The 24,833-nt window shown below is 43.0% G+C and overlaps 1 protein-coding gene and 2 long non-coding RNA genes across 3 annotated transcripts in view; 1 reads left to right on the top strand and 2 right to left on the bottom strand.

Moving 5' to 3' along the window:
• ZNF385C (zinc finger protein 385C) overlaps positions 1–24,833 on the bottom strand; it is a 541,366-nt gene that overhangs the window by 172,778 nt on the left and 343,755 nt on the right. The gene's annotated exons all lie outside the window — the stretch shown is intronic.
• Positions 5,281–5,559, bottom strand: LOC120918675. The gene is made up of 2 exons (XR_005744465.1): positions 5,477–5,559; positions 5,281–5,395 (listed from the first exon to the last, which is right to left on the bottom strand). It is a non-coding gene; the product is annotated as an uncharacterized LOC120918675 (long non-coding RNA).
• LOC120918674 lies at positions 8,550–9,712 on the top strand. Its single transcript, XR_005744464.1, has 3 exons — positions 8,550–9,056; positions 9,505–9,591; positions 9,673–9,712. It is a non-coding gene; the product is annotated as an uncharacterized LOC120918674 (long non-coding RNA).

The following is a 24,833-nucleotide window of genomic DNA, read 5'->3' as shown; positions in this document are numbered from 1 at the left end:
GCATTGACTATTTGCGGCGTGATTTCGAGCATGCGCACTGGGATACTTTCACGGACGGCGCATGCGCCGTTCGTTAAAAGCGGCTGATATGGAATGGAAAGGGCCTGGTATGGAATTTGGGGGGACCCCCACGCAATTTTTATTTTAAATTTTGAATTTTGGTTCGGGGTTCCCCTTAATATTCATACCAGACCCAAAGGGCCTGGTAATGGACTGAGGGGGAACCCATGCCGTTTTTTTCAATGACTTTTATCTGCATTGGCAGGACCCAACAATTCATAACAGCCACAATTAGTTTTAAATTACCTTTTTTCTTTTAGAAATAAAATTTTACTGTGGGACTGTTCAAACACGGGAAAAATGTGCCACTTTACAGGCATACTATAGACACCCCCCCAGGTATGAAATTTAAAGGAATATTTCACTTTTATTGTTTCACTTTAAGCATTATTAAAATCACTGCTCCCGAAAGTCAGTTTTTAAAACTTTTTTTAGATTGATACATGTTCCCTGGGGCAGGACCCGGGTCCCCAAACACTTTTTATGACAAGACCATGCATACAGTATAATCCTTTAAAATTAGCACTTTTGATTTTTCCCATAGACTTTTAAAAGGCTTTCGAATTTGGCACGAACACCAGAAATTGTTCGCTATTCAGTGTACACCGGATGTTCGAGTCGAACATCGGGCTCATTCCTATAAGTAAATCCCCCCCAAAATGTTCTAAATCACATACTGCTGGCTGTGAGATATTTTATAAACATGCCTGAAATCTATTTAACCATGATCTTTAAAACAAAACGCACAATGACAATTACTTGCTGTGTCTTTCAAGATAATAGCAGCACCCTATTGAGGAGACACAGTGGAGTCTTTGTCATCATCACCCAAAACTGTATGAAGATGACACTACATATACAGTATATAGCAGCAATGTGAGGCCTTGTACACACGACCGAGTTTCTCGGCAAAAACCAGCAAGAAAGAGTTCCTTGGCCGTGTGTACGAGGCTTCAGAAGAAGGAAATGTTTTAACCACTTCCTTACTGGGCACTTAAACCCCTTCCTGACCAGAGGACTTTTTGCGATTCGGCACTGTGTCGCTTTAACTGACAATTGCGCGGTCGTGCGACGTGGCTCCCAAACAAAATTAACGTCCTTTTTTCCCCACAAATAGAGCTTTCTTTTGGTGGTATTTGATCACCTCTGCGGTTTTTATTTTTTGCGCTATAAACAAAAATAGAGCGACAATTTTGAAAAAAAAAACATTTTTTTACTTGTTGCTATAATAAATAGCTAAATTTTTTTTTACGTTTTTTTTTTTTTTATCCTCAGTCTAGGCCGATACGTATTCTACATATTTTTAGTAAAAAAAAAAAAAAAAAATCGCAATAAGCGACTGGTTAGCGCAAAAGTTATAGCGCCTACAAAATAAGGGACAGAATTAATATTATTATTTTTTTTTTTTTACTAGTAATGGCGGCGATCTGCGATTTTTATTGGGACTGCGACGTTATGGCGGACACATCGGACACATGTTTGGCGCCATTCGCATTTATACTGCAATCAGTGCTATAAATATGCACTAATTACTGTATAAATGTGACTGGCAGGGAAGGGGTTAACACTAGGGGGTGAGGAAGGGGTTAAATGTGTACCCTAATTAGTGTTCTAACTGTGGGGGAAGGGGGGTGACTGGGGGGGGGTGACCGATCTGTGTCTCTATGTACAAGAGACACAGATCCGTCTCCTCTCTCCCCTGACAGCACCGCTGTCTGCGAGAGCCGGGAATGAGAGATGATCTCATATGTAAACATATGAGATCATCTCTCATTGGCCGCACAGATCGCCTAGGAAACGGCCGCTCCGATTGGCCGTTCATGGCGATCTGTGACTGGCTGTGTTCAAGGGACACGGCCAGCACAGCAGTTCCCCGCTGCGCGCTCGGGAGCGCGCGCGGGGAACGTGCAAAGGGGAGGCCGTAAAAAGACGGCCTAAGAATTATAGTTATCTTAATTGCCATTATCAGCATTATAACACAATTCCTATTTACACCTCAATGATACTGACAAGGAAATTAGAGATATGTTAGTATGGTATGACAATTATAAAGGAGGGGGACTAGACCAACTACTTTCCAAAGGAATCCATTATCCACAGGAACTCACTCATTGGTTGCTTAGTAGGGTCTGCAGCCAGCATCCTGCTTACTGCCCCCTCTTCTCCCAGGTTTCCTGACGCTCACGGACTCTTACAGGCTGTGCAATGATGGTGGAGTGAAGATTACAGGCCTCAGTGTAAGGGTCTCTCACTTTTCCAGTGGCCATTACTTAGCAGCCACCTCAGGCAAACAGTTCCCTGAACTCCACACAGTTTTTTATGGCACAATTGACACGTTGACTTTAGGAAAATACATGGAGAAAATGGCTGTTTATTTTCAACATCTCTTTACTAAGACAAACAAGTCAAACACAGTCTTTTTGGTAATGGATGTGTTTAGGATTCAGCAGAGCTAACTGTGGAGGATACAGATACTTTCAGAGACATTTATTCCTTTGTATTATACTAACAGAACTACCCACGCAAATGTAAGAGGTATTGTGTACGGGTGGCTGCTGCTGATAATATGGGGTAACCCACTCCATCAGTGCAACCCCTACCCTCTGTGTATCAGCCTGTGAATTATAAATCAAATACAAATAGTGATGCTAATAATTTTTGTGTTTTTCTATGTTTTTACCAAAAACATCCAATGCACAATAAGTACCACGTGTATAAACAATTCATACAGCAAAACTACAGTGCCTTGCAAAAGTATTCACCCCTTTGCATTTTTTGTGTTTTGTTGCCTCACAACCTGGTATTAACATGGATTGTTAGAGGATTTGCATCATTTAATTTACAGAACATGCCCACAACTTTGAAGATGTTTTTTTTTTATTGTGAAGCAAACAACAAATAGGACAAAATAACTATTCACCTCCCTAAAGTCAATACTTTGTAGAGCCACCTTTTGCGGCTATCACGGCTCCAAGTCACTTTGAATAAATCTCTATGAGCTTGCTACATCTTGCCACTGGGATTTTTGCCCATTTCTCCTTGCAAAACTGCTCCAGCTCCTTCAAGTTGGATGGTTTGCACTTGTGAACAGCAATCTTTAAGTCTGACCACAGACTTTCTATTGGATTGAGGTCTAGGCTGTGACTAAACCATTACAATACATTTACATGTTTCCCCTTAAACCACTCAAGTGTTGCTTTAGCAATGTGTTTGGGGTCATTGTCCTGCTGGAAGGTGAACCTCTGTCCTAGCCTCAAATCACACAGAGTGGTACAGGTTTTTCTCAAGAATATCCCCTGTATTTAACACCATCCATCTTTCCCTCAACTCTGACCAGTTTCCCAGTCCCCACTCCTGAAAAACATCCCCACAGCATGATGCTGCCACCACCATGTTTCACTGCGATGCTGTTCTTTGGGTGATGTGATGTGTTGGGTTTGTGCCAGACATAGTGTTTTCTTTGATGGCCAAAAAGTAACATTTTAGACCAAACCACCTTCCTCTATACATTTTGGGATTTTTCCACATGTCTTTTTGCAAATTCAAAACGTGCCATTTTGTTTGTTGCTGGAAGTAACGGCTTTCTGCTGGCCACTCTGCCATAAAGCCCAACTCTATGGAGTGTACGGCTTATTGTCGTCCTATGTACAGATATTCCAGTCTCTGCTGTGGAACTCTGCAGCTCCTCCAGGGTTACCTTAGGTCTCTGTGCTGCCTCTCTGATTAATGCCCTCCTTGCCCGGTCTGTGATGTTTGATGTGGGGCCGTCTCTTGGCAGGTTTGCTGTTGTGGCATGTTCTTTCTATTTGGTTATGATAGATTTGATGGTGCTCCTAGGGATCATCAAAGATTTGGAAATCTTTTTAAAACCTAACCCCGACTTCTCAACAACATTGTCCCTTACTTGTTTGGAGAGTTCCTTGGTCTTCATGACAGTGTTTGGTTAGTGGTGCCTCTCAAAAAGGTGTGTATATGTAATGACAGATCATGTGACACTTAGATTGCACACACTCATTTCACAAATTATGTGACTTCTGAAGGTAATTGGTTGCACCAGAGCTTTTTATAGGCTTCAGAACAAAGGGGTGAATACATACACACATGCCAATTATCAGTTTTTTATTTCTGTAATATAGTTTTATGTATATATTTTTCTAATTTTACTTCACCAACTTAGACTATTGGGTTTTGATCCATCACATATAATTCAGATTAAAAAAACATTGAACTAAAGGCTGTAATGTAACAAAATAGGTAAAAAGCCAAGGGAGTGAATACTTTTGCAAGGCACTGTAGATGAAAGTGCTCAGTGCTAATAAAATGAGTTGCAAAGTTCATTCAAAGTGTAAACAGTCCACTTAAAAAATGTGCTTCAAAATAAAGTACTTCAAACAATTGTGTTTTAACAGTTCTTACCATTTTTACCAAAGTGGCATTGCTTCTTTACGATGTCCTAGAAGTGACAAAATGCATAGGGGTGGGGACTTATCATACTGCATTACTTGTGCTAGTTGGATTGCACGTTGGCTCCTGGACGGACCAAAGCAGTGTTGGTTCCTGACAATAATTGGCAAAACTGTCCACTTAAAATTAATTTAATTAATAAATTGCTTTATGCACGTGTTTCAACAGTTCTTGCAATTTTTCCTCTGAGCTAAAGTGACTGTGCTGGGCAAAGGAAGAAGCTCCACTCAAGTATCCCATCAAATTCCTCCCCCCCCCCCAGCCCCCCAACTGGGATTGCACTCACTGGAATATATTGACAACCTAAGCCTATTCTTAGGGAGGTCGTTATATGCTGTGACCACTTATCCACTTTATGCTCTCCAATAGCCAGTATACTCCATGCTCATGTTGTTATACAAGAGAAGGAACCAAAATAGCCATCATAGAGCAGTACCTTATTAAAGTCCACTCACAGGTTAATAAAAATGATTGCACTCACAATTACTGCTGCCACCCTGACACCTGGATGATTTGCCAATTATTGTCAGGAACTGCCCCTGCTTAGATTCTTCCAGGAACCAGCATGGGCTCCAACTAGCAAAAGTGATGTGTTACCGGAAGTCCCCACCCTTACACGTTTTGTCACTTTCAGGATGTCAAAAAATGGGGGAGAGTGGGGGGGAAGGGCTAGTAGCTGAAGCTAGACCCAGAGCCACCCACTCAATTGGTTTGGGGGGGACTATCACAGTACTGATAAATATGCATAAAACATAATAATGTAAAAAAGTTTATTGATTAATTAAAATTGCAAAACAAATATTTATACAGTTCATTGATTGGTCAACGTCGACTAGTTTCGCGGGGTTTCCGCTTCGTCAGGACAGCCAATCTATAGAGTAATGCAATAAGAATATGTAACAAACATCAGCAATACAGTAATAATTAATAAAAAACTTTGGTAGTTGCTTACCGAATGAGTCAATTGATAATGCGCGGAACCAGGCGGCCTACGGGGGGTCCCCCCTTGGCGGGCAGGGGGATAGTTGATCGTAAAGGTCTGGGTGTAAATAAACGATATAAAGATATATATATATATGTATATATGTTTAACCCCATAGAATCGGTGGGTAGGGAAGGGTATAAGGGGGGGGGAAAGAGGGAAAAGGAGGAGGAGAGAAAGGAAGAGGGAAAAATGGGAGGCAGGGGGGAGAGGAAGAGGGGGAATTGAGAGGGGGAGGAAGGGGGGAAGGGAGGGAAAAAAAAAAAAAAAGGGGGGGAGGCAATCGGAAAGGAAGAGAAAAAGGGGGGGGAAGAAAGAAAATTAAGGGGGGGGAGGAGGGAGAGTGGAGAGGCATGGGAAGGAGGGTGGAATGGGCGAGGGAAGACAGGGATGGTGGAGAAAGGGGGGAGGGAAGGGAGTGGGAAGGAAGGGGGAGGGAAGGGGGAGGGAGGAGGAGCACCCACGGATAACTAGTGAGGGAAAGATTAAATGGGGGACTTACCACGATAGAAAATTGTGAGGAATACAACCAGGCCAGGTGGGATAAAGTGCTGGTGTAATGGCCCCAGATCTGCCGGACAGAGGACGTGGACAAGGCAGCACAGTGGGGAATTACCAGGGGCGCATAGGTACACAGGTCCAAGGATACTGGCGGGTCCAGTATTAGGTCATCTAGGAAGGGTATCCATGAGGATGACAGATGCATGGTAATGCACGGACTAGAGGGTAGCGTGAACTGCGTCCAGGGAGAGCCCCAATCTGAAGCCGACCACATCCTGGGCTATCACAGCCGTGCCATCGGACTGCCGATGGACCGACCGACGCTGCTTGTCCAATGGCCTGTTGGCCATTAAATAAGCATCCCAACCCGGAGACGCCGTGAGCGCCGCTGGACGGCCGCGCCATGACGTCACCGGGTCAGTCTCCCCGTACGACGCAAGTGCGCAGTAAGCGCTACTATGCGTGTACGATCGACTCAAGTCAAGGGGCGGAAGGCCCCAAGCCGAGAAGGAACAAGAGGGGGTGAGACAGAGTATCACCCCCGCCAGGAGAGACACAAGTCCGCCGTGGGTGGGAGGTGCAGGCAGCCAGGACCGCATCAAGGGACTCAGAGGGTAATGGAAATACAATACAAGGGAATTGAAAAATAAATAAAATTGATAAAATCAAGGAATTATAATAGTAACAAGTGGGCGTGTAAGTCCCACAATAAGAATGCTAATAGTGGTGGCCTGAGACATTGTTGCCTAGCTGATAGCTGAAAAACAACACAAGGCAGGAGGAGATAGATCACTAAACAAAGCAAAAAAGAAAATACACATATAAGTGACACACATACAAGGGATGGTAAAGGCTAGGGAGTGAGGTGCGGGAGAATGGGTTGTGTGGTTATTAAATATAATCTGGGGTGATAGGGCATTAGAGGCCACCAATAAAAAGTGCCACAGAGCCCTAGACCCGAGTGCATGTTGCCAAAAAGATAGTGAAAAAGGTGCTGCAAAATATTGCGGCTGAAAATTAAATAATAAGGAGTGAAAAGGTGATAAGTGAAAGGAAAGAAAATAAAGACACAGTAAGGTGCCGTGACAATGGTATGAAGGAAAAATGGGTGTAATAGAAGGTGAATATCGAACCCAAAATTGGGACGGGGGAGTGTAAGTGTAAATTAATAGTGCTTGTAGAATAATAAAGAAGAAACGAAAAAGTGTACATGTTAGAACAAGTAGCGAATTAAAGAAAATAGTTGTATGGGAAGGATTACCCATACAGGGGTACCCCAGTGGAGTTGAAATTCCCAAATAAATAGGGAATAGAGGAAGAACCTAAGTTTGCTGGAATTAAGAGTGTGAATAACACATAATAAATCCTATACGGTAGGGGGGTAACCCATCCGCAATGGTACATGGACCTTTGATAGGGGTCAATGATTCTTAGATAATACCACCCTAATGAGAGAATTTCAAGCCATTCAAGGGGTACATATAATTAGTATATTTATATCAAATCAAAAATGGAATAACAAGCATATATTGAATTAATATATTATTTTGGACAGATGACGTCCACTCATACAGTGCCGAGAATGTCTATTAACCAATCAAGCATGCAAACAATGTCAATAATGGGATCACTAAGCAGACTAGGGTATATTGGATGGTATATAAAATAAATAGCAAGTTAGAGGCACTCAGGGGAAAAGAGAAACGGGTGTGTTATCCACCCAATATTATGAACAAAATGGGGAGTATGGCCTCATGTATGAAATAATAAAATGAATAAAAGTGTACCATCATCCCAATTTATAATAAAAAATGGGGGAGAGTGGGGGGGAAGGGCTAGTAGCTGAAGCTAGACCCAGAGCCACCCACTCAATTGGTTTGGGGGGGACTATCACGGTACTGATAAATATGCATAAAACATAATAATGTAAAAAAGTTTATTGATTAATTAAAATTGCAAAACAAATAATTATACAGTTCATTGATTGGTCAACGTCGACTAGTTTCGCGGGGTTTCCGCTTCGTCAGGACAGCCAATCTATAGAGTAATGCAATAAGAATATGTAACAAACATCAGCAATACAGTAATAATTAATAAAAAACTTTGGTAGTTGCTTACCGAATGAGTCAATTGATAATGCGCGGAACCAGGCGGCCTACGGGGGGTCCCCCCTTGGCGGGCAGGGGGATAGTTGATCGTAAAGGTCTGGGTGTAAATAAACGATATAAAGATATATATATATGTATATATGTTTAACCCCATAGAATCGGTGGGTAGGGAAGGGGATAAGGGGGGGGGGGAAGAGGGAAAAGGAGGAGGAGAGAAAGGAAGAGGGAAAAATGGGAGGCAGGGGGGAGAGGAAGAGGGGGAATTGAGAGGGGGAGGAAGGGGGGAAGGGAGGGAAAAAAAAAAAGGGGGGGGGAGGCAATCGGAAGGGAAGAGAAAAAGGGGGGGGGGGAAAGAAAATTAAGGGGGGGGAGGAGGGAGAGTGGAGAGGCATGGGAAGGAGGGTGGAATGGGCTGAAAATTAATTATTGTTCCTTCTCGGCTTGGGGCCTTCCGCCCCTTGACTTGAGTCGATCGTACACGCATAGTAGCGCTTACTGCGCACTTGCGTCGTACGGGGAGACTGACCCGGTGACGTCATGGCGCGGCCGTCCAGCGGCGCTCACGGCGTCTCCGGGTTGGGATGCTTATTTAATGGCCAACAGGCCATTGGACAAGCAGCGTCGGTCGGTCCATCGGCAGTCCGATGGCACGGCTGTGATAGCCCAGGATGTGGTCGGCTTCAGATTGGGGCTCTCCCTGGACGCAGTTCACGCTACCCTCTAGTCCGTGCATTACCATGCATCTGTCATCCTCATGGATACCCTTCCTAGATGACCTAATACTGGACCCGCCAGTATCCTTGGACCTGTGTACCTATGCGCCCCTGGTAATTCCCCACTGTGCTGCCTTGTCCACGTCCTCTGTCCGGCAGATCTGGGGCCATTACACCAGCACTTTATTCCACCTGGCCTGGTTGTATTCCTCACAATTTTCTATCGTGGTAAGTCCCCCATTTAATCTTTCCCTCACTAGTTATCCGTGGGTGCTCCTCCTCCCTACCCCCCTTCCCTCCCCCTTCCTTCCCACTCCCTTCCCTCCCCCCTTTCTCCACCATCCCTGTCTTCCCTCGCCCATTCCACCCTCCTTCCCATGCCTCTCCACTCTCCCCCCCCCCCCCCCTTAATTTTCTTTCTTCCCCCCCCTTTTTCTCTTCCTTTCCGATTGCCTCCCCCCCCCCTTTTTTTTTTTTTTCCTCCCTTCCCCCCTTCCTCCCCCTCTCAATTCCCCCTCTTCCTCTCCCCCCTGCCTCCCATTTTTCCCTCTTCCTTTCTCTCCTCCTCCTTTTCCCTCTTCCCCCCCCCCCCTTATACCCTTCCCTACCCACCGATTCTATGGGGTTAAACATATATACATATATATATATCTTTATATCGTTTATTTACACCCAGACCTTTACGATCAACTATCCCCCTGCCCGCCAAGGGGGGACCCCCCGTAGGCCGCCTGGTTCCGCGCATTATCAATTGACTCATTCGGTAAGCAACTACCAAAGTTTTTTATTAATTATTACTGTATTGCTGATGTTTGTTACATATTCTTATTGCATTACTCTATAGATTGGCTGTCCTGACGAAGCGGAAACCCCGCGAAACTAGTCGACGTTGACCAATCAATGAACTGTATAATTATTTGTTTTGCAATTTTAATTAATCAATAAACTTTTTTACATTATTATGTTTTATGCATATTTATCAGTACCGTGATAGTCCCCCCCAAACCAATTGAGTGGGTGGCTCTGGGTCTAGCTTCAGCTACTAGCCCTTCCCCCCCACTCTCCCCCATTTTTTATTATAAATTGGGATGATGGTACACTTTTATTCATTTTATTATTTCATACATGAGGCCATACTCCCCATTTTGTTCACTTTCAGGATGTCATCAGGAAGCTATGCCACTTTGCCACAGAGGAAAAATTACAAGAACTGTTGAAACACGTATTTGAAGGACTTTATTTTGAAGCACCTTTTTTGAGTGGACTTTTTCCACTTTAAATTAATTTTGCACCATATTTTAGTAGCACTGACCACTTTCATCTAGTTTGGTTTCATGAATTGTTTCTACGCATGGTGTGTATTGGATGTTTTTGGAAAAAATACAGAAAAACAGTAATTATTAACATCACTATTTTTATTTGAAATATAAATTACAGGCTGATACACAGAGGGTAGCACAGTTTTTTTTTTTTTGCACTATTCCTTTGTAATGCCTACCTTAAAGAGGAGTTCCACCCATAAATATAACATTACATCAGTAGTTTTAAAAAAAATGTCATTAGTCCTTTACGATTTTTTTTTTTTTTTTTTTTAGATGCCTTCAAAGTGTTGTTGCTAGGCAGAATAGTTATTCTTCCCACTTCCTGCACCTAGGTGCTTAATGCTTCCTAACCTACACCGCACAGACTCCTGGGAATGTAGTGGGTGTAACTTTCCAGGAGTCTGTGCACTCCCCAGTCTCAAAGAATCATGTGACTTGGACAGCACAGGTGCTGAAACCTGATCTGACACTGCTTGTGCAGCACTGAGCATGTGCGAGATCTGCAAGGCTGAAATCCAGGAAGTCATACAGTCTGGCTTCATGATGCCCACACTTAAGATGGACCCAGTAAATTTCTATTTTATAAAGTGTCTAAATGCTGTAACAACCTAACAAAACGGACCTTAGTTTACAGGCCAACTTTACTAGAATACATTAAGCTTGTGTATTACAGGGGTATTTATATTTAAAAAGTGAAATTGTGGCCGGAACTCCGCTTTAAATGCTCAGAACACCAACCAGGGTAGATGGCAGTTCATCAGGCACCATTTGAGGTTGGGTGGGCTGCTCAAAATTGAGAGGCTTCACATCTTGCTTTAGGCATCCTTCACGGGAACAGAACTTAAAAGACTCTATGGCTCAGCTTACCTTATTTACTTTATCTACACTTTCCTAAACTAATTAGAGCAATATAATGTTTATACTCTTGACAATAATAAATTCCCAGCAATTTCCACCAGCTCACATATACTTTCAATCACCCAAGTGCTTTTGGTGAATACCAGAATTGTCATCTTAATGCCTGTTCTTGAAGACTTTATTACTTGTTGATAGAGAATTTTTACTGACTACAAGTACATTTACAGCCAGCTCTGACTGATGTAGTTTGCTGTGTTACTGGATTCTTAGACATTTCACAATGACAGGCAATAACAGGGATTAAAAGACACTTATGCTGAACACAGCAATTTTTCCAGCTCTATTTTCTCTTTCTGTTGCTAAAAGTGAAAGCATCTGCAGCTATAAATGAGGAAAAAACACCTACTGAGAGCTGTTTGGACAATGAAAAAAGAGAAGAAAGATGGGAACGGAGAAAAAATAAAAGAAAATGCTGCTTGGAAACAGTGATCTGAAATCAATACTTTTTGTTTAAAAAAAGAAAAGCCACTAGCAGTTAATTTGAGACCTGAACAAGCAGCTTAAATGGAAATAAATGGAATTAATCCAGCAAAGAATGAACAAGACAGCTAGCTGTGATACACAGGCTATGTGTAGAAGTGATAGACACAAAACCAAATCAAATATATTTATTTTGGATACACGTTTTTACAGTTGTGTTCATCACCGAAAATTAAGCAGGAATATTTTGAGTAGGGATAAAGCCTATTTTCATTGTTTTAATAGATAGATAAAAAACAATCATATAAGGTACCTGCAGTTTAGTTTAGTTTTTGCTGTTGTTTCCTGGTTCTCTGATGTACAGAGACAAAGAGCCAATAGAGGGCAGTGATGCTTTGTAAAACAAAACTGGATTGGCGCTGACACACAGTAATCACACCTCCTTGATTAGTCACCACAGTGAGAAATCTCCCAGTACTGTGGTGATCAGGAAACAGACAACCAGGAAGTGTTCAGAACAGAGAGGAATTACAGCAACATCAAAGCAAAAACGAACAATGAGGACATGAAACCAGGACTGCAGTAAGGTAAAGGAAGCTATTTAGCTAAAAATAAAATCTCCTTTAGTGACCCTTTAAGCACTACTTACACTCTATAGCGCTGTCTTGCACATCATTTTTTCACCCCCATTCGTCGTTCCTCTTCCAAACTGAATGACGACCACCATCATTTAACTACCTCCTGTTCTATACAGCAGTGAGTATCGCCCACTACCAATACTGGAGGAGAAGAAGTAGAACTCTGTAACCCTCCAATCGAGTGACCAACTAGAAGACCCCTGGAATTGTGTATTTAATATAAAAAAAAAATACATTTATGTAGAAGGACAAGCTAGGAATGCGATTTATCATTATAAAGAAATGACTGGTGCTATTTTCTCAGTCTGCCTACCTGAAGGATCACAAGAGAGGCATTTCAAAATTCCTTACCTTATTGCACTCTCCAGTTTTACTAAATCAACCCCATAGAGGGGCAAACAGCCCCAGAGAGAGGGTGAAAGGGCTCCAGAAGAAGAAAGACTTTGACAGAAGTCTAAAATCCTATCCGGCTCTGGCCAGGGAAAGAAATGGTGGGTTCCCTGGCCACCACATTGCCACCCCAGTTTTTTGATCCTGTAGGAAATCATAGGTCATAGGAAGTCATAGGTGTCACATTAACATACAGGTACCGCTAGGCTATGGGAGAGCCCTGGAGAGAGAGAGAGCGAGAGAGAAAAAGATGCTTCTGCCTGTACAGGAGTGTGTGCAGAGGCTTGTCTGGTCCATATACATACAGGCAGAGCTCAAAGCTGAAGAGACATCTATAATTCTCCCTATGGAGTTCCATTATACATATCCCTTATGTGGGGAAAATTGTTGTTGCTTCATTAGTATAAATAAAAGTCAACGCTCAAAACTGGTATTTGGTGAGTGCGCAGTCCTTACTTTGCTCACTGTTTGACTCACTGAACCCCAACAATAGACAAATAGAAATTCATTATTTTATCACATTTTTGTTACCTTTTGCAGGTATTTACTAAAAAAAATAGGAATTTATATATTTTTTTCACATGCAGAACAGGGGGATACTCAATGCCAATACCAGGGAACATACGCTGAAGCCTCGTACACACGACCGAGGAACTCGATGGGCGAAACACATTGTTTTGCTCGTCGAGTTCCTTGTTAGGCTGTCGAGGATCTCGGCCAGCCAAATTTCTCCATTGCCGTCGAGGAAAAAGAAGACATGCTCTCTTTTTGGCTCGACGAGATCCTCAACAGTTTCCTCGTCGAAAAGTGTACACACGACCGGTTTCCTCGGCAAAAAAAAAAAAAACAGCAAGTTTCTTGCTGGTTTTTGCCGAGAAACTCGGTCGTGTGTACTAGGCCTTAGGCAACTGCAATCACATCTCTAAAGGACAGTAGGTAATTAGTTGGAGTTAATGATCAATGAACTTAAAATCTGTCGAAATTGTTTCAATAAATTTTATATTTTTCTATAATACATGGTCCATTACTGTGCCTACAAAGTCCTAAAAGTTTTTTCCTGTTTGTCCGTTTATCTCACTGAAAAAAAAGATTGCTCAGAGCTGGATTAACTCTGTGTGGCACAGATTATAGGAAATATTATACTCTACATTGGGACAGCAAAAAATTAAAATAAAATGTAGGTTTATATCCACTTTAAGCTGGCCATACATTATACAATTTTCTTATTCAATTTCCTTTAGATTTACCTACAACTATGTAGTGCAACGGCCTGCCTGATTGCATTCAAATTGAAAGTGTTTAAGTGTGACCTCATATTATATGGTTTTGGTAAATCTAACGGAAAATTGTACAAGAAAATTGTATAATGTATGGCCAGCCTTAAACAGATAATAAACCCTCAGTTTTTAAGCACTTTCAGCTGGTTTAATCACCTACTGAGTATGCATCTTCTTTATCTTTTAATTATTGTCTATGTTGCAGTTTAAGCTAGTGCCATGGTCACTGCCCAAGGTTTCCTGTTTCAGAGTTGCTAATTTTTTTCCAACATCTAAGGCTCCTTTCACACTGGGGCAGGAGGTGCGTCGGCGGTAAAGCACCGCTATTTTTACAGCCAATTTTGCATCGCTATTCGGCCGTAGCGGGGCGGTTTTACCCCCCACTAGTGGCAGAGAATGGGCTAAAAAACACTGCAAAGCGCCTCAGCAGAGTCGCATTGCCAGTGGTATAGCCACACTGTCCCATTGATTTCAATAGGCAGGAGCGGTGAAGGAGCGGTATACACACCGCTCTAGGGCCGAACGACTAATCGATTAATCGACAACTAATCGATTATGAAATTAATCGATTACAATTTTCATAATCGATTAATCGGCCAGTAACATAATGGGGTTAAAAAAAAAAAAATTAGCCCTTTAGGCTTCATTTCCATGGACGTTTTTACAGCCACTTTTTTTTAGCCTTTTTTACAGCTTAAAAACGCCTGTCCATGTTTAAAAAAAACGCCCTGGAGCTCAAAAACACAGCGGTAGCGTTTTTGCGCGTTTTTGAGCGTTTTTAATGTCTAGCGTTTTTACAGCTCTAATGCTGGAGCTTCAGAACGCACTGGTCCTGGTTTTTTTTTGCAGCTTAAAAACGGCTGAATTTTCATAATCGATTAATCGGCCAGTAACATAATGGGGTTAAAAAAAAAAAAATTAGCCCTTTAGGCTTCATTTCCATGGACGTTTTTACAGCCACTTTTTTTTAGCCTTTTTTACAGCTTAAAAACGCCTGTCCATGTTTAAAAAAAACGCCCTGGAGCTCAAAAACACAGCGGTAGCGTTTTTGCGCGTTTTTGAGCGTTTTTAATGTCTAGCGTTTTTACAGCTCTAATGCTGGAGCTTCAGAACGCACTGGTCCTGGTTTTTTTTTGCAGCTTAAAAACGGCTCAGCCATCTACAGCTCAAAAACGTCATGGTGGGCATGAGGCCATAGACTAAAATGGAGAGCTGTTTTTAAGCTGCAAAAAACGCTCAGAAAAGTGGCTGTAAAAACGTCCAAAAACGTCCATGGAAATGAAGCCTTAGGCCCCGTACACACGACCAGTTTCCTCGGCAGAATTCAGCTTCCGACCGAGTTTCTGGCTGAATTCTGCCGAGAAACCCGGCCGTGTGTACACTTTCGGCCGAGGAAGCCGACGAGGACCTCGGCGAGGAAATAGAGAACATGTTCTCTATTTCCTCGTTGTTCTATGGGAGCTCTCGTCCCGCCGAGCTCCTCGGCGGCTTCAGGGCTGAACTGGCCGAGGAACTCGATGTGTTTGGCACGTCGAGTTCCTCGGCCGTGTGTACGAGGCCTCATAGTAAAAAAAAGCAAATCGCGACTGTAAATATTACTTTCACTGTCCCACAGTAAAAAAATGAACCCCTTACAGTAGAGATTATTTGCTCTTTTTGTACTTTTTTTTTTTTAACCCCATTATTGCGAAGATGCCCACTTGTACCCAGTTTGTCCTCTGAAGTACAAGAACGTATTTACCTACCACAATATTTACAATTCTGTCCAACTGCTCTTGTGATTAGAATGCCCCTGTCTTGCATAGTTATCAGTGACAGCTCTATTCCTTATTGCAGTTTTGCACGCTCATGCGTCTCCTCTCACCTGACTGCTTCTCTGGACCTTACTTCTCCTTTAACCTGTCTATAAATCTGCCCATGAGCATTACACTGATAGCACTATAGGCTGACTGCCCCACAGAGCAGTACCTCCCAAACCTAATCTCATTTTTGCTGTGCAGGGGATTATAGGATGATAATAGATGTTTTACGGTCTTCCTAACAGTATTTAAAATGCTCTTTAAAACCCTATTTTTTTTAAAACCCTATTTCTGACATTTGTTGCTTGCAAGTTAAAATCTGTATTTTTTTGCTAGAAAATTACTTAGAACCCCCAAAAATTGTATATAAATATATGTAGCTATATATATATATATATATATATATATATATATATATATATATATATATATATATATATATATGTAGCAGAGAATCTAGAGAATAAAATGGCGATTGTTACAATATTTTATGTCACACTGTATTTGCGCAGCGTTCTTTCAAATGCAATTTTTTAGGAAAAAATACAATTTAACGAATAAAAAAAAAACGGAAACAGTAAAGTTAGCCCAATGTTTTTGTATAATGTGAAAGATGATGTTACGCCGATTAAATAGATACCCAACTTGTAATGCTTTGAAATTGCGCACACTCGTGGAATAGCGACATACTACCTAAAAATCTCCATAGGCGTCGCTTTAAAAAAAATACGGTTATTAGGTTAGAGTTACAGAGGCGTTCTAGTGCTAGAATTATTGCTTTCGCTCTGGCGATTGCGGCAATACCTCACATGTGTGATTTGAACACCGTTTACATATGCAGGCGCAACTTACGTGTGCATTCTCTTTACTGCGTGAGTTTGCGGTGACTGAAGTTCTTTTTTTTTATTATAATTTTTTTTTTTGTTATAAAAAAATGTGATCACTTTTATTGCTGTCACAAGGAATATAAACATCCCTTGTGACAGTAATAGGTGGTAACAGGTACTCTTTATGGAGAGATCGGAGGTCATTGTTTTTTAAAACTGCGCCATTGGCATCCGAGTAAACCGGAAGTGACGTTGTGATGTCGCTTCCGTGTTTACAGAAAGAAGACTGGCACAAAGCCGTTTCCGGCTTTGTGCCAGTCTTACTTTAGCCGGGGGAAGTGCTGGATTGCGGATCGGACCTCCCAGTGGGACGGGAGGCCCGGTAAGAGCGGCAGAAGGCAGCGGGAGGGGGGGGTGTCACCTCTCACTCCTCTGGTATAACAGCCAAGTGGCTTTTAGTCACATCCCTGAAGAGTAGACCGCCCTGTGTCTTTCATGTTTTAACCACTTTAAACTCAGTAGTACTTTCCAACTTGTTAACCTGGAACAAATGAGCATTTAATATGTTCTATTTTTTTTGTTCCTTTATTTTATCCTATTAATGATTTGTCTTGCCAAATTGCTCCTACTATGGAGAAGGTGGCTTGCTTAAGCTTTCCAGGGAATTAGCACCTTCATTTGATGGCCCCATAGTAAATGTTCCATCAAGTGTACAAATAATAAAAGAAAGCACCACTTCAAAGCACAATCTGAAAAGAATATATAATTTTAGAAAACGTTTCTAGGGGATTTAAGTGCATTTTGCAAAGTGTTAACGCAGCCAAGAGTGTACTTTGCATGCTCTGTTATGTGCCGGCATATAAAGGAAATTCACACAGTATTTGATCCTGGCTCATAAAATATAATTTGTTGTGACGTGCCACAGGTATCAGTGTTGGGTCCAATTCCTTCCAATCTATTTCATTATTATCTGATGGATGAAATAGACAGCTATATTGATGTTTTTTTTTTTTGATGACACAAAATTATGTGGAATTAATAAAGTAAACCTTAATTTTTTTTCTTTAAAGTAACACAGGTGTTATACGTACCTGCTTTGTGCAATGCTTTTGCACAGAACAGCCCTGATCCTCTTTTTCTGGGGTCCCCCTGCTGGTGCTCCAGGCCCCTTCACTTTGGTGGGTGCCCCCCGTGGAAAGCTGGTGTCCATGGGGGCCCTAGTGCGTGTTCGCTCCCGAACCCCGCAGCTGCGTCCTTTGATACAGACAGTGAGACTTAGCTCCACCCCTTGCTCCCATGTCACAGAACTTGATTGACAGCAGCAGAAGCCAATGTCTCCTGCTGCTATCAATCTGCCCAATGAGGAGCGAGACAGCGGCGTGAGCATGCCCACGTGTCCCGGATTGCCCAGGACTGTCCCGCAATTGACATGTCTGTCCTGGGTCCTGGGCACCTTCATTCTGGGACAATACAATGTCCCGGAATGAAATAGAGGACACAGCCACCCCCTACTAACTAATAACTACATTTCCGGAACTGGTTGCTAGGGCAAGTGCTGTCTGGCATCTTACAACCAGTGACAATTTACTCTCAAACAGTGAGACCGGGAGCGAGGCCTGCGCCTAGTGCAGCACTGCTGTCCCCATCCACTTCGGCACCTCCTTCTCCGGCACCCAGCGGCAAGCAGCAGGGACTGGTGTGATCTTCACTCTCCAGATAGTGACGCCACTCCTTTCCTTCTACGCACATGGCTAATGCAGAGGGAGTGACAGTAGCACTGCATCTGGTGGCAGGATATGGGTGGCAAGCGGCACTGCATCTGGTGGCAAGTGGCACATTCACCGGACAAATATCCAGCCGCCAAATTTCCCATCAACCCCGAGACTACATTTCCCCCACTCCCCCTCATCTTTTTTTGTGGAAGGTGAGAGAGGGGGTGTGTCCCTGCATGGCAGTTTAGAAATGTGGTCAACCTAAGTTGTGACAGTTGTGAATCCGCACAGAAGGTATTTAACCATAATGCATAGGAATGCATAGAATGCATTAAGGTGGAAAACCTTAAGGGTTTAGAACCACTTTAAAACTCTGCAGGATACTAAAGATTGATCTTCCCAAAATGGCAGCATGGGCTATTTTATGGCAAGTTAATGTTGAAAAATGTAAGGCCATGCACCTTAGCTGTGGGTTGATTTACTAAAGGCAAATAGACTGTGTACTAAATGAGGTAAAGCTTACCCTGATGCTCAATCCATGCATACCTTATACAGTTGACATGTCGCGGCCCGTTCGGTTCGGCCTTCTATCCCCCCCCTGTTTTTTTCTCCATCTCTTCTTCTCTCCTCTCTTCTTTCTCCTTACCTATTTCTTCTCCTTATTTTTTTCCTGACGGTCAGATGCTGTCCTACTGATCTCTGTCTCAATAGCCCTCCTTGTTTTCCTTGTCTCACACTGCTAGTTACCCAACAAAGGTAGCGAATTTATTAGACTTGTAGTGGGCTCATGCAGGGCTGGACTGGGACAGAAATTTGGCCCTGGACTTCATCGAGACTGGCCCACTTTGACAAGTCTCTCCCATGGTGGCCGTACAACTCCCGCACCCCCCCGGCCACCCAAGCCCCCTCTCCCCCTTCACTAGCCACTAGCCGTTCTACATTATATGAGTAGAACGGCTGGTACTGGTACTCTTATAGGCAGTACCAGTGGGGACGCAAGACATTATTTCCCCCGGGCAAAGAATCAGTTTGGAGCTCCCCCTTATGGGACAAGATTGGGCAGAAGTAAGAAACTACCAGACCATAGCTGTTGAGTCAGCTGTCTGTCCCCTCCCCCCATGCTCCTCTGTCGTCCCCCATGCTCCTCCTCCTGCTTCTTTGTTCCCCCCAGGTGAGCTCTGCGGGGAGGGAGAGACAGAGGAGCAGAGGGGGGCGGCAGTCCGCTGTCACTGAAGCCAGCCCACTGAGCCATCGGCCCACCGGGAAACTCCCTGTAGTCCCAATTACCAGTCCATCCCTGGGCTCATGTTATACAGTGTCTCAGACAATATGTGTTGTTATACACTCCTCTGTATTGTAGACATCTGATGGTTGTATATGTTGTATCACTCTGCTGAAAAGCAATAAAAACATATTTGCCTTTAAATGAGATAAAGCTTCCCTTTGCAAAGAATACCCAATCACGTACAAAAAAACAGCATTTTTGCTTGGATCATGGAAGTCAGCAGAGCTTCTGCACATTCAGGGCTGCCATCAGGGGGGTACAAACATTACACCTGTAAAGGGCCGGCTGGCCCACCTCCCGTTATTTAATTTTTTTTATTTTACACCTGTAAGGGGCCCAATGGTCCCCAGGGCCCCTTACAGGCCTGGCCGGCACCCACCCCCTCACGTTTTTTTATTATTGTTTTTTATTTGCATTACACCTGTAAGGGGCCCGATGGTCCCCGCGCCCCCTCCCCTTACTTAATATCTTGCGACGTCAGGAGAGAAGAGATTACACTTGTTTTTTCCGTCAGCACCCCCCCCCCATTTCTCTGCTCCAGGGGGCCCTGCCTAAAGCTGTGTAAGGTGTGTAAGGGGTCCCAAAATTTGTGATGGCTGCCCTGTGCACATTTGCCAAGCTCTGGAGCAACTGCATCTATTTGCCCTTTACAGGTGTAATGTTTGTACCCCCCTGATGGCAGCCCTGAATGTGCAGAAGCATCGTTTTCCTCGACTAGTTCCTTGTCAGGCTTGTGGAGAAATGTGACAAGCTTTCTTTGCGTACACACTGTCAAGACCAAATCTCCTCGTTCTCAAACGCGGTGACGTACAACACATACAACGGCAGGGGAAGTTCGATTCCACTGGCACAACTCTTGGGGCTGCTTTTGCTAATTTCATGTTACTGCGTGTTAAGTAAAAGTTTGGTAAGAGACGATTTGCACTTTTCAGACTGTTACAGCGTGAAAAATGTGCTATCTCCATTACAAACGCTACTTTTACCAAAGGTGCGCTCCCGTCTCATACTTTATTCTGAGCATTCGCGGGTTTCTTAGCATACACACCAGCCCGACGAGGAACACGACGAGGAAATTGAGACTCCCGTTGAGGAAAAAGAGAACTTGTTCTCTTTTTTTCTCGTCGAGTTCCTCGACAGTTTTCTCGATGAAAAACATACACACGACCGTTTTCCTTGGCAAAAAAGCTCTGCCACCAAGTTTCTTGATGGATTCTGTCGAGGAAAATGGTCGTGTGTACGAGGCCTGAGAGTTTAAAAAAATATATTATATTAAGTACATTTAACCACTTCAGCCCTGGAAGATTTAGCTGCTCAATGACCAGGCCATTTTTTGCAATACGGCACTGACAATTGCGCGGTCGTGTGATGGTACGCCCAAACAAAATTAACGTCCTTTTTTCCCACAAATAGAGCTTTCTTTTGGTGGTATTTGATCACCTCTGCTGTTTTAATTTTTTGCACTATAAAGCAAAAAATAGCAACAATTTTGGGAAAAAAACACAATAAAGTTATTTACGAAAGGCAAATCCACTTTGCACTACAAGTGCACTTGGAAGTGCAGTCGCTGTAGATCCGACTGCACTTGTAGTTTGCACTTGCAGTGCAAAGTGAATTTGCCTTTCATAAATAACCCCCATTATTTTTTATTTTTTGCTGTAATAAATAGCCCCAATTTTTTTTTTAAAAAAGGAAATTTTTTCGGCCGATATGTATTCTTCTACATATTTTTGTTAATAAAAATCGCAAAAAGTGTATATTGATTGGTTTGCGCAAAAGTTATAGCATCTACAAAATAGGGGATAGATTTATGGTATTTTTTACTAGTAATGGCAGTGATCTGGGATTTTTATCGGGACTGCGACATTATGGCGGACATATATACACTTTTTTGGGATCAAGAAAGCCTTCAAGAAAGCTTGCTCGCATGAAGGTGTTAAGTTCTTGCGTGGAGGAGCCGAGACAGCCGCCGAGGGACCCCAGAAGACCAGGTTCGGGGACACTGTGTGCAAAACAAGCAGCACAGTGGAGGTAAGTATAACATATTTGTTATTTAAAAAATAAATTTACTCTACAACCCCTTTAAGGCCCATAAATTAGAGGCTCAACTGCCTATTTATGAATGCTTTATTGCAAAAACAATATAAAAAAGGGGATTTTTTTTCTTTTACTTCTGTTTTTTTTTTTTTATCAAAATAACTTTTATTGAGCATAAAGAATAAAGGAACAGACGGGTGATAAGTGCAACATGCACTGCAAGTACAAATCAATCCATTTGACATACTCAAGGACATGCAAAAGGAGAACAGGGAGAGTGATGAGGAAAAGTGTTTGCGTGGTATGTGCTGCGGGGCACCAGAGCAACGGAGGGAAAGGGGGGGAATTTCATGAGAGGCACAAAAATGGGGAGTATGGCCTCATGTATAAAATGATAAATTGAATAAAAGTGTACCATCATCCCAATTTATACTAGAAAATGCGGGAGTGTAAGGGGCAAAGGACTAGTAGCTGAAGCTAGACCCGGAGCCACCCACTCAATGGTTTTGGGGGGGGACTATCGCGGTACTGGTAAATATACATAAAACATAATGATATAAAGAAGTTTATTGAATAAAAATATTTGCAAAACAAATAATTGTACAATTCATTGATTGGTCAACGTCGACTAGTTTCGCGGGGTTGCCGCTTCGTCAGGACAGCCAATCTAAAGAATAATGCAATGAGGATATGTAACAAAAATCAGCAATACAATAATAATTGATAAAAAACATTGATAGTTGCTTACCGAATGAGTTAATTGATAATGCGCGGTACCAGGCGGCCTATGGGGGGTCCCCCCGTGGCGGACAAGGGGATGGTTGATCGTGAAATTCTGGGTGTAAATAAACAATATAAGGATATGTATGTATATAAGAGAGTATTCAACCCCATAAGGTCAATGGGCTGGGTGGGGGAGGGGCAGGAAGGGGTGTGAGGAGGGGGAAAAAGGGGGGAGAAAAGAAAGAGCAGAGAGGGAAAAGGGGGGAGGTGGGGGGGAGGGGGGGAAAAAAGGGGGAAGGGAGGGAAAAAGGGGAAGGGAGGGAAGAGGCAAAAAAGGGGGGGGGGAGGGGGAAAAACAGAGGAAAAGAAAAAGAAAAAGGGGGGGGGGAAAGGGAAACAGGGGGAGGGGGGGAAAGGGGGAGAGGAGGGAGAATGAGGGGGCATAGGAAGAAAGCTAGAGTGGACAAGGGAGGACAGGGACGGAGGGAAGGGGGGGGGGGGGAAGGAAAGACGGGGAAGGAGGGAGAGGAATACCCAGAGATGGTTGATGAAGGAAACAATTTTTAATAGGGGACTTACCACGATAGGGAATTGTAAGGATTGCAACCAGGCCAGATGGAATAAAATCCCAGTGCAATGACACCAGATCTGCCGGACAGCGGACATGGACAAGGCAGCACAGTGGGGAATTACCAGGGGCGCATAAGAACACAGGTCCAAAAATACTGGTGAATCCAGTATTGAGTCATCTAGGAAGGGTATCCATGAGGATGACAGATGCATGGTAATGCGTGGACTAGCAGGTAGCGTGAACTGCGCCCAGGGAGAGCCCCAATTTGCAGCCGACCCCGTCCTGGGCTATCACAGCCGTGCCATCGGACCGCCGATGGACCGACCAACGCTGCTTATCCAATGGCCTGTCGGCCATTAAGTAAGCATCCCAGCCCGGGGACGCCGTGAGCGCCGCTCGACGCGCGCGCCGTGACGTCACCGGGTCAGTCTCCCCATACAATGCAAGTGCGCAGTAAGCGCTACTATGCGTGTACGGTCGACTCAAGCCAAGGGGCAGGGAGCCCCAAGCTGAGAAGGAACAAGAGGGGGTGAGACATAGTGTCACCCCTACCAGGGGAGACACAAGTCCGCCGTGGGTGGGAGGTGTAGGCAGCCAGGACCGCATCAAAGGACTCAGAGGGTAATGGAAATACAAAAGGACATTAAGAATTAAATAATATTGATAAGATCAAAGGGGATTAATAATAACAAGTGGGGGTGTAAGTCCCACAATTAGAATGCTAATGGTGTTGGTCTGAGACATTGTTGCCTAGCTAGTAGCTAAAAAACAACACAAGGCAGGAGAAAATAGATCACTTAAACAGAGCAAAAAAGAAAATACACATATAAGAAGCAAACATATAAAAGATGATGAAAACTCGGGGGTGAGGTGTGGGAGAGTAAAGTGTGTGATTAATAAATATAATCTGGTGTGATAGGGACATCCCCGGCCACCAATAAAGGTGCCACAGAGCCCTAGACCCGAGTGCATATTACCAAAAAGATGGTGAAAAGAAGCTGCACAATATTGCAGCTAAAATAAAATTAAACTGGTGAGGAGTGAAAAATTAATACGTAAAGGGAAAGGAAAATGGGACATAATAAAGTGCTGTGTCAATATATAAAGAAAATAAATATAAATGTAAAGTAAGGTGAATATCGGACCCAAAATTAGGACGAGGGAATGTGAGTGTAAGTTAATAATGCCTGTAGAATAGTAAAGAAGAAGAGGAGTATATATATTGAGACAAGTAGCAAGAGGAAAAAGATAATTATATGGAAGGGTTTACCAATATAAGGGTACCCCAGTGAGATTGAAATTTCCAAATCAGTAGGGAATAAAGGAAGAGCCTAAGGTTGCTGGAACTGAGAGTGTAGTGACACATAATAGTTCCTATACGGTAGGAGGGTAACCTATCCGCAATGGTACAAAGACCTTAGGTAAGGGTTAATGGTTATTAGGTAATACCACCCTAATGAGAGAATTCCAAGCCATTCATGGGGTACATACAATTAATATACAAGCATATATTAAATTAATACATTATTTTGGACAAATGACATCTACTCATACAATGCCGAGGATGTCTATTAACCAATCACGCATGCAAACAATGTCAATAATAGGATCACCAAGCAGACTAGGATATATTAGATGGTAATTAAAATAAATAGCAAGTTAGAGGCACTCAGGGGAAAAGAGAAACGGGTGTGTTATCCACCCAATATTATGCACAAAAATGGGGAGTATGGCCTCATGTATAAAATGATAAATTGAATAAAAGTGTACCATCATCCCAATTTATACTAGAAAATGCGGGAGTGTAAGGGGCAAAGGACTAGTAGCTGAAGCTAGACCCGGAGCCACCCACTCAATGGTTTTGGGGGGGACTATCGCGGTACTGGTAAATATACATAAAACATAATGATATAAAGAAGTTTATTGAATAAAAATATTTGCAAAACAAATAATTGTACAATTCATTGATTGGTCAACGTCGACTAGTTTCGCGGGGTTGCCGCTTCGTCAGGACAGCCAATCTAAAGAATAATGCAATGAGGATATGTAACAAAAATCAGCAATACAATAATAATTGATAAAAAACATT

Source organism: Rana temporaria, chromosome 12 (assembly GCF_905171775.1).
Source record: "Rana temporaria chromosome 12, aRanTem1.1, whole genome shotgun sequence".
Classification (NCBI taxonomy): Eukaryota; Metazoa; Chordata; class Amphibia; order Anura; family Ranidae; genus Rana; species Rana temporaria.
Note: the sequence above shows the minus strand (reverse complement) of the source record. Positions and strands in the feature narration are given on the sequence as shown.